Genomic DNA, 8,930 nt, shown 5'->3' with positions numbered 1-8,930 from the left:
CGGTCACGGAAACCTTCGAAATATCAGGGAATTTTATAAACGTTTTTTTTTTTTTCATGTTATGCTCAGCTCTACATTTTTTATCTGCTAGAAGTAGCTCTTTGTGAGTGTAGTATCTAAAAAATTATTTTTAAAAGTCCATGGGAATTCATCAATCAAAAAGTGTTTAAACCTTTTTTTGTGTGTGTACAGAAGCACTGTGAAAAAAAATCACTAGGTGAAAAATGTTTTTAAGGTGTCTTAGTGCCTTACTGAGCATATGTCCTACAATTGTTTTTTCTAAAAAAAAAAATTCCTCAATTTTTTTCTCTCAAATTTTGTTTTCTCTCTCAAAAACAGTTTTGCTCTAAAAAAACAAAACAAAAAAAACAAATAAAAAATAATAATTTCTCAAAAAAAAAACAAGAAACTACATATATATATATATATATATATTATTATTATTATTTTTTTCTCATTTTTTAATTTTTTTTGCTAGCTAACAATTATCTAAAAAACAGGCAAAAACATCTATCTAGCACATGTTTACATGGGCCAACAAATTAAAAAAGCACACTATCAATAGCAGCATCTGTATTCCTGGTGGTGAATGTCATCAAACTACTAGAAATAACTCGTGGGGTATATTCATTTAATTGTGGGATTTAATTTAATAGTAGACTGTCAAACATTATATATGTTTCTTTCCTTGATTAAGATTTGCAAATCATACTTGTTAGAGTATTATACAACCATAAATCAACAGATGAAGCGCCACAGCTGTCATCTGTCACCTTGTAAGATTTTATGCATACTGATAGTGACACCTGGTGCCGAGGTTGCTACCACATGCTAATTGTTAGCTAGCTAGCAAGCAAAAAAAATGAATAAATAAATAAATAAATCTCATGTTTCTTCTTGAGGAGAAACAAATGTTTTTTTGTATTTTTTTGTATTTTTGTATTATATTTTTTGTATTTTTATTTTGAGAAAAACAATTTTTGAGAGAAAAAAAAAAACATTTGAGAATTTTTAGAGAGAAAAAATATTTTGAGAGGGGAAAAAATTGTGAGAAAAAAAGTCAGAAAAAAAATGTGAGAGAAAAAATAAAATATTTGTAGGACATAGCCTCAGGAAGGCACTAAGTCACCTAAAATAAATTCACCTAGTGATTTTTTTTTTTTTTGTTTATTTTTTTGTTTTTTTCACAGTTCGGTTCAGCGCTTCCTTTCTAAAACATGTCATATTGCCTTGTTAAAAAAAAAGTCACTTTCGATTTGATGGCATGTCTCTTCTTTTACAAAAATGAAGCTCAAAAAATTCTCACAATTGTTCCTCACTCTTTTTCTTTTGTGCACACTGTATTGAAAGTATCTTACATCATGTATGTATGTATAAAGCTTTACTTTAGCCCTGCAGCATATCTTGTGTAATCAACATCAGCAATAAATGTTGACTGATACTTTTACCTTCATTTCAAAACCTTTCTTTTTTCATTTTGTGCCATATTATTTTGAATGTGTCATAATCTTGAATTGTTTGTTGCATAAACACCTTGTTTTTCTCTATATTATGTTTTTGCCTTGTCACAAAAATATCTGAAATGTTCTGAAACTGAATAAAAAAAGAATGTTGTTGAAGTCTGTCGATGTTCATTTGTTGCATCATCACAGCAGTTTTTTATTTGACATGAAGCTTCAGTTTCCCATCAGTTTGAGTTGAATCATGATACTGTATGTACTAGATTTGAAGGGACAGTTCACCCAAAAATGAAAATTCTCTCATTATTTACTCACCCTCATGCCATCCCAGATGTGTATGACTTTTTACTATAAATTCTCCTCCCTGTCCAGTAGGTGGCGATATGCATGAAGAATGCGAATCACCAAAAACTAAAGAAGAAGAACTATTAGGAGAGAAGAGCTCTTGGGGAGGGTTGTTTGAAAGTGGAGATTTATAGTAAAAAAGGACTTAAATATTGATCTTTTTCTCAGCCACACCTATCATATCACTTCTGAAGACATGGATTAAACCACTGGATGGCTTTATATGCTTGTTTGAGCTTCAAAGTTCTGTTCACCATTCACTTGCATTGTATGGACCTACAGAGCTTGTGTTCTGCAGAAGAAAGAAAATCATACACATCTGGGATGGCATGAGGGTGAGTAAGTGATGAGAAAATTGTCATTTTTGGGTGAACTGCCCCTTTAAGGTTACATTCAGTTTTTCCATTTAGCCAATTGTCTTTGTTGCTCATTAAGCTTCTTCAAACAAATGAAGTGAAGTTTTGATAGGTAAAAATAAAAGTCTACTTCTCGCTGGCGAGAGCCCTTCCAAAAACAGTCACTGGAAAAACATATACTGTACTAGAATGAAATAATAATACAAAGCTACTTTTGAATGCATTCACATTTATGCATTTGGCAGATGCTTTTATCCAAAGTGATTTATGGTGCACTTATTACAGGGACAATCCCCCCGGAGCAACCTGGTGTTAAGTGTCTTGCTCAAGGACACAATGGTGGTGGCTGTGGGGATTGAACCAGCAACCTTCTGCTTACCAGTTCAGTGCTTTAGTCCACTACGCCACCACCACTCCATCTATGGAGAAAAATGCTAACTGTACTATGCTTTCTAGCCAAACCTTCCTCACAGTTACTTCATGAAACCAACCACTAGAGGTAGACATAATAACAAGAGTTATGTTCCACACCAAAATGTGCCATGATGTAAACAACTTTGTCAACACTGATTTTTAGACAATTTACAGATTACATATACAGATTTTAATTCCATCGCTGGAGCACAAATGTTGCCTATACACTGTTGAGGGATCAAAATGAAATGGAATTATTGGGCATAATGTAGATATTATGGTAAAAATTCCAATAATGGACATCTCTGATCGTAACAACATGCTGCTTTCTTGCTGAAATAAGTTTTTCTCCTGAAGAATTTCTCTTTTGTCCCATAACATGTGGTTCACTTTATGGGCCAAATCTGCCTCACTGCAGTGTATGTATTTGATTCAGCAGAATCACATTTTACTGACAGTAAAATTGCAGTACACTAACAGTATTGTGTAGTTTTACTGACATGCATGCACACATTTACTTGGGACACACCATAGACTTCTTGTATTGTTTTTATAAAAATTATAGGTCCTACTACTAACCCTAACACACATATTGCTTTATTTATGAATCGGGTTTCCAATAATACTCATTATTAACCCTTGTGCATCAATAAAAAAAAGCTGAGAGCTATATATTAATATTTTTTTCTACTTTCAATGAGTTAATTATTTTAACCAACATCAGTCCTGATTATAACTACCAAATATTAATCCATTTTCAGGATTTTAACCCTTTAAATGCCTGTTTGTTTACATAATGCCACTGTTGTTTTTTACACACACACACACACACACACACACACACACACACACACACACACACACACACACACACACATTTCTAAATACACACATACAAAACACACTCTGACATCCATACCAACACACACATACACACAATTTTATCTGCATCATTTATTCAATTGTCCTGCAGTGCTCTGTAATACAGCAAACAGAGAATAGGGGAAAAGCATGTATTTGCTCCATAGGCTAAACATGAGGAAAACTGCGCCATCTGGTGGAAAATATAAAAATGTACATTTTGAAGCTAGGGCTCCGGAATGAAAGCATAATATCATAGAATTCATGATTTTATGCTTTAATGGTACTGGGATCAAATATTGCAGTTTTAATGGGTTTCAATGGGGACATTTTTGTCCTGAAGGTCCTGAGTGTAACTATTTTGTGTATTATAGATGTATTTTAGGAACTGAGGTTGAGATATCAAAATTCCTTCAAAAATAAACACCTCTGGCAAAATGTATGCCATTGGCATTAACACAGCCAAAATGATTGAAAAAACAAAAATGAAAAAGACAAAAATGTCCCGAAGGTCGCACAAGGGTTAATTACTCACAAAAGTCATGATGGTGTTATTGTGATGGATGTGTGTAATTGGCAGTGTTGGGTAAGTTACTCAAAAATAGTAATCCACTACAAATTACTAATAACTTCTCTAAAAATTATAATCAGATTACTTTACTAATTACTTCATTAGGCAAGTAATCACATTACTAATTACTTTCATTTTAAGTTACTTTCTAAAGCACTTTTCCCCTCAACGAATGCAAAATAATGTCTCTTTTTCCTCCTCGTTCACTGTTGTACATAAGTCCTACACTCAGCACCTCACATTACTCATTACATTATAGACCTCACTCACTACAGGTCTATAATTCATGCTTTAAAATAATTCTATATAAATAATATTATTTCAAAAACATGGCTAACGTTAATAATGTACTTAAAGTAATTAGATGAATTAAAAGTCAGTAACTGTAATCTGATTACAAGAATTTAAAATGTAATGTGTTACACTACTTTATTACAGGAACTAATTACTTTGTAATCGCATTACATCCAACACTGGTGATTGTTTGTTCCTGTGCGCACCTGTTCGTGAGCATGATCAGAGGAGTTGAAGGTAAAACACCGATTCTGAGTGGTTTACTACGTTTCTCCTTTTCCACGTATGTTATGTGTCAAACACATGTTATACAGTCCAGATTGAGGTATAACATGATTTAACATGATGTTGATGATTAACAAGCATGTACATTTTGGGTTTACGCTCTGCAAAGGTTGTTTTAGAGTTGTGTCCGAGCACGTGGTTAGCATATGTGGGCGATTAGTGCGTGACTTCTGAAAAAAATAATTAATTGTGTTAATTTCAAGGTTAAAATGTTTAAGTGTTTATCCGATTCTGTATGTACAAATTCAGCTAATTTATTGTAATTCTTGTCATCAGGGGCATAGATTCCAGGGGGGATGGGGGGGAGGTAACCCCCCCAAAAATCAAAGCAAGCAAGTACAACCCCCCATTATTTATACCATGATAAATGGAAACATGTAAATGCTTCATGCTGCAATGTTCCGACCAACATTTGTGCAATTTTACCACTCAGAAATTATTGTCATACCTCCTACCTCTTCTGAAGCAGCGCATAAACGATGTTGTCACGTGGCATCTGTTACTTTTCTCAGCGCTGTTCAGGATGCACCAATCACAGTCATTTGTAAAATAAAAAAATAGATTAATAGATTTAAACAATCATACTTTTCATGTACAAATGTTTTCATGTCTAGGTCAAAAATGTCCAGAGTTTTGTGTACAGCCGAGTGCTTTTTCGGCCCGTATGCGTCCTCTTGAGGAAGACAAATTAGAAATTCGAATGGCTGTGACTAAGGGGCAGGATTTTAAGATGCCAGTTTTTTGTGATCAAAAAAGTCATTAGTTGTAAGCCTAAAGCCTATTTCGCTCAGGAGGCCTACTTTTTCAGGTAAAAATGCAAGAACATATAAATAATCAATATGAGAAAAGAAAAACTTCATAATGCTCCATTCTCCCCACAATTTGTTTATCTTGAGATATCATTTTGCACATGTGAATTGTTAAATTACCCGACCCTTTGTTTAGATTTCCATTTGTTTAATGCTGGATTATACATTTTACAGAATGTCACTTTAGGTTGCTTGGATATCATTTTCTTGAGGTAAATCTTCTTGAAAAAGTTAACACTTGATTTTGACCCATTAATCTTAGGTTTATCGCATCGCATATCGCTGCCACATTAGCCAAGTTTATTGCATATCACATTATGTGATAATATAACCATGCAGCCCTAGTGGTCAGTTCTTAATTTGGTTGTTCTTTAGAAATTCTTAATAAATAAATAAATAAATAGGCCAATATGTGGGGTAGAGAAATAATAATTAATTTAATTGAAGAAATGAGACTTATATGAGGTAATAATGTTATTTTGCCTATATTACCAGACTGACTTTTTTGCATTTTCTTAATACCAACCTTAACATTTGTTTTATCACTTTTTCTCCCAGTTTGGAATGCCCAATTCCCACTACTTAGTAGGTCCTCATGGTGGCGTGGTTACTCACCTCAATCCTGGTGGCGGAGGACCCTCTGAGACCGTCAATCCGTGCATCTTATCACGTGGCTCGTTGTGCATGACACCGTGGAGACTCACAGCGTGTGGAGGCTCATGCTACTCTCCGCGATCCACACACAACTCACCACACGCCCCATTGAGAGCGAGAACCACTAATCATGACCACGAGGAGGTTACCCCATGTGACTCTACCCTCCCTAGTAACTGGGCCATTTTGGTTGCTTAGGAGACCTGGCTGGAATCACTCAGCATGCCCTGGATTCGAACTTGCAACTCCAGGTGTGGTAGTCAGCGTCAATACCTTGCTTCAATATCATGACAAATACAGTGCATCTGGAAAGTATTCACAGCGCTTCACTTTTTCCACATTTTGTTATGTTACAGCCTTATTCCAAAATTGATTAAATTCATTATTTTCCTCAATTCTACAAACAATACCCCATAATGACAACGTGAAAGAAGTTTGTTTGAAATCTTTGCAAATTTATTAAAAATAAAAAAAAATAAAAAATAAATAAAAAAAAAATCACATGTACATAAGTATTCACAGCCTTTGCTCAATACTTTGTTGAAGCACCTTTGGCACCAATTACAGCCTCAAGTCTTTTTGAGTATGATGCTACAAGCTTGGCACACATATTTTGGGCAGTTTCTCCCATTCTTCTTTGCAGGACCTCTCAAGCTCCATCAGGTTGGATGGGGAGCGTCGGTGCACAGCCATTTTCAGATCTCTCCAGAGATGTTCAATCGGGTTCAAGTCTGGGCTTTGGCTGGGCCACTCAAGGACATTCACAGAGTTGTCCCGTAGCCACTCCTTTGTTATCTTGGCTGTGTGCTTAGGGTCGTTGTCCTGTTGGAAGATGAACCTTTGCCCCAGTCTGAGGTCCAGAGCGCTCTGGAGCAGGTTTTCATCAAGGATGTCTCTGTACATTGCTGCATTCATCTTTCCCTCGATCCTGACTAGTCTCCCAGTTCCTGCCGCTGAAAAACATCCCCACAGCATGATGCTGCCACCACCATGCTTCACTGTAGGGATGGTATTGGCCAGGTGATGAGCGGTGCCTGGTTTCCTCCAGACATGACGCTTGTCATTCAGGCCAAAGAGTTCAATCTTTGTTTCTCATGGTCTGAGAGTCCTTCAGGTGCCTTTTGGCAAACTCCAGGCGGGCTGTCATGTGCCTTTTACTGAGGAGTGGCTTCCGTCTGGCCACTCTACCATACAGGCCTGATTGGTGGAGTGCTGCAGAGATGGTTGTTCTTCTGGAAGGTTCTCCTCTCTCCACAGAGAAATGCTGGAGCTCTGTCAGAGTGACCATCGGGTTCTTGGTCACCTCCCTGACTAAGGCCCTTCTCCCCCGATTGCTCAGTTTGGCCGGGCGGCCAGCTCTAGGAAGAGTCCTGGTGGTTCCAAACTTCTTCCATTTACGGATGATGGAGGCCACTGTGCTCATTGGGACCTTCAATGCTGCAGAATGTTTTCTGTACCCTTCCCCAGATCTGTGCCTCAACACAATCCTGTTTCGGAGGTCTACAGACAATTCCTTGGACTTCATGGCTTGGTTTGTGCTCTGACATGCACTGTTAACTGTGGGACCTTATATAGACAGGTGTGTGCCTTTCCAAATCATGTCCAATCAACTGAATTTACCACAGGTGGACTCCAATCAAGTTGTAGAAACATCTCAAGGATGATCAGTGGAAACAGGATGCACCTGAGCTCAATTTTGAGTGTCATGGCAAAGGCTGTGAATACTTATGTACATGTGATTTTTTTCGTTTTTTATTTTTAATAAATTTGCAAAGATTTCAAACAAACTTCTTTCACGTTGTCATTATGGGGTATTGTTTGTAGAATTTTGAGGAAAATAATGAATTTAATCCATTTTGGAATAAGGCTGTAACATAACAAAATGTGGAAAAAGTGAAGCGCTGTGAATACTTTTCCGAATGCACTGTATATTGTGATTGACAATTTTATTCTTTTTACTATTTCTATTAATTGAAGGTAAAGCACCATTGATGAAGCACCACATAGTTTATTCTTTAATATTCTTCAATATTAATGTCAACAAGGCTTATTATAGGTATGTATAAGCTCGGCCTGTCCACTTACAGTGAGTTAATGAGGACCTAGAATAGATACTATGATTCCTAAACAGCAGAAGAACTAATGAGTCTGTTTACATGCTCACCATTATAATGCAAACTCCAAAATATCAGCTAATTAAAAAAAAAAACCTGACAAAGCGTGAGGGGGTAGTCTTTACATGAGATTTGAAATAATTGAGTTATTCGATGCTTTTGGTGTCAAACCATGAAGAGGCCTGTGCAAACCACTTGCATCCGTAAGATAAGCCGGTAAGAATGCCGGTAAAGGTGTTTACGTGCAATGCAAAATCAGTGTGATAATCTACCCGTGTCGATCGGTTTATTTTTAATTGCATCGATAAAGGAAAGCCATTTAATGCGTTTACATAACCACATACGTTGTCAGCTTATTAAGCATAATTGGTGTAAGAACGGCATGTAAACGTGTGTGAAATCTTGTGATGTTTGCGTCTGTGTGTAGCACAGTATTTATTGCAACAGCAAACCTGCAGCCTGTGTGTGAGCGCAGCAACAATTAGCCCCTTTAATTATAAGGGTTAAGAGAAGGGTTGTAAAAAGTTGACCAGTTATGACTGTTTTCGGGTGAAAAATCAGGTGATTGCCTTTTGTTATTTTTTGCACCACACAAAATCTAGGCTAGCACTAACAACCTGTCTCAACTTCTGCTCTTTCAGTGAACATGAGAACACAGTGTCTTCTCCAGAGTGCTTGCAAATCTCAACTCCAGATGCTTCCCTGGAACGCAGCAGTTGCTTGCTTTAAAAGCTGCAAACAATTGTTTTTTTTTCTGTTTTTCAGAT

The 8,930-nt window shown here is 36.5% G+C and overlaps 1 protein-coding gene across 1 annotated transcript in view; it reads left to right on the top strand.

Annotated features, from left to right (window-relative positions):
- Positions 1 to 1,611, top strand: part of LOC127446975 (rho GTPase-activating protein 6-like) — a 62,169-nt gene extending 60,558 nt beyond the window's left edge. Inside the window, exon 13 of the mRNA XM_051708388.1 lies at positions 1 to 1,611. This exon is cut by the window's left edge and continues 718 nt beyond it. The gene's annotated coding sequence lies outside the window, so the exon portion shown is untranslated.
- The last annotated feature ends 7,319 nt before the right edge of the window (positions 1,612 to 8,930 follow it).

This window comes from Myxocyprinus asiaticus, chromosome 10 (assembly GCF_019703515.2).
Source record: "Myxocyprinus asiaticus isolate MX2 ecotype Aquarium Trade chromosome 10, UBuf_Myxa_2, whole genome shotgun sequence".
Lineage (NCBI taxonomy): Eukaryota > Metazoa > Chordata > Actinopteri > Cypriniformes > Catostomidae > Myxocyprinus > Myxocyprinus asiaticus.
Note: the sequence above shows the minus strand (reverse complement) of the source record. Positions and strands in the feature narration are given on the sequence as shown.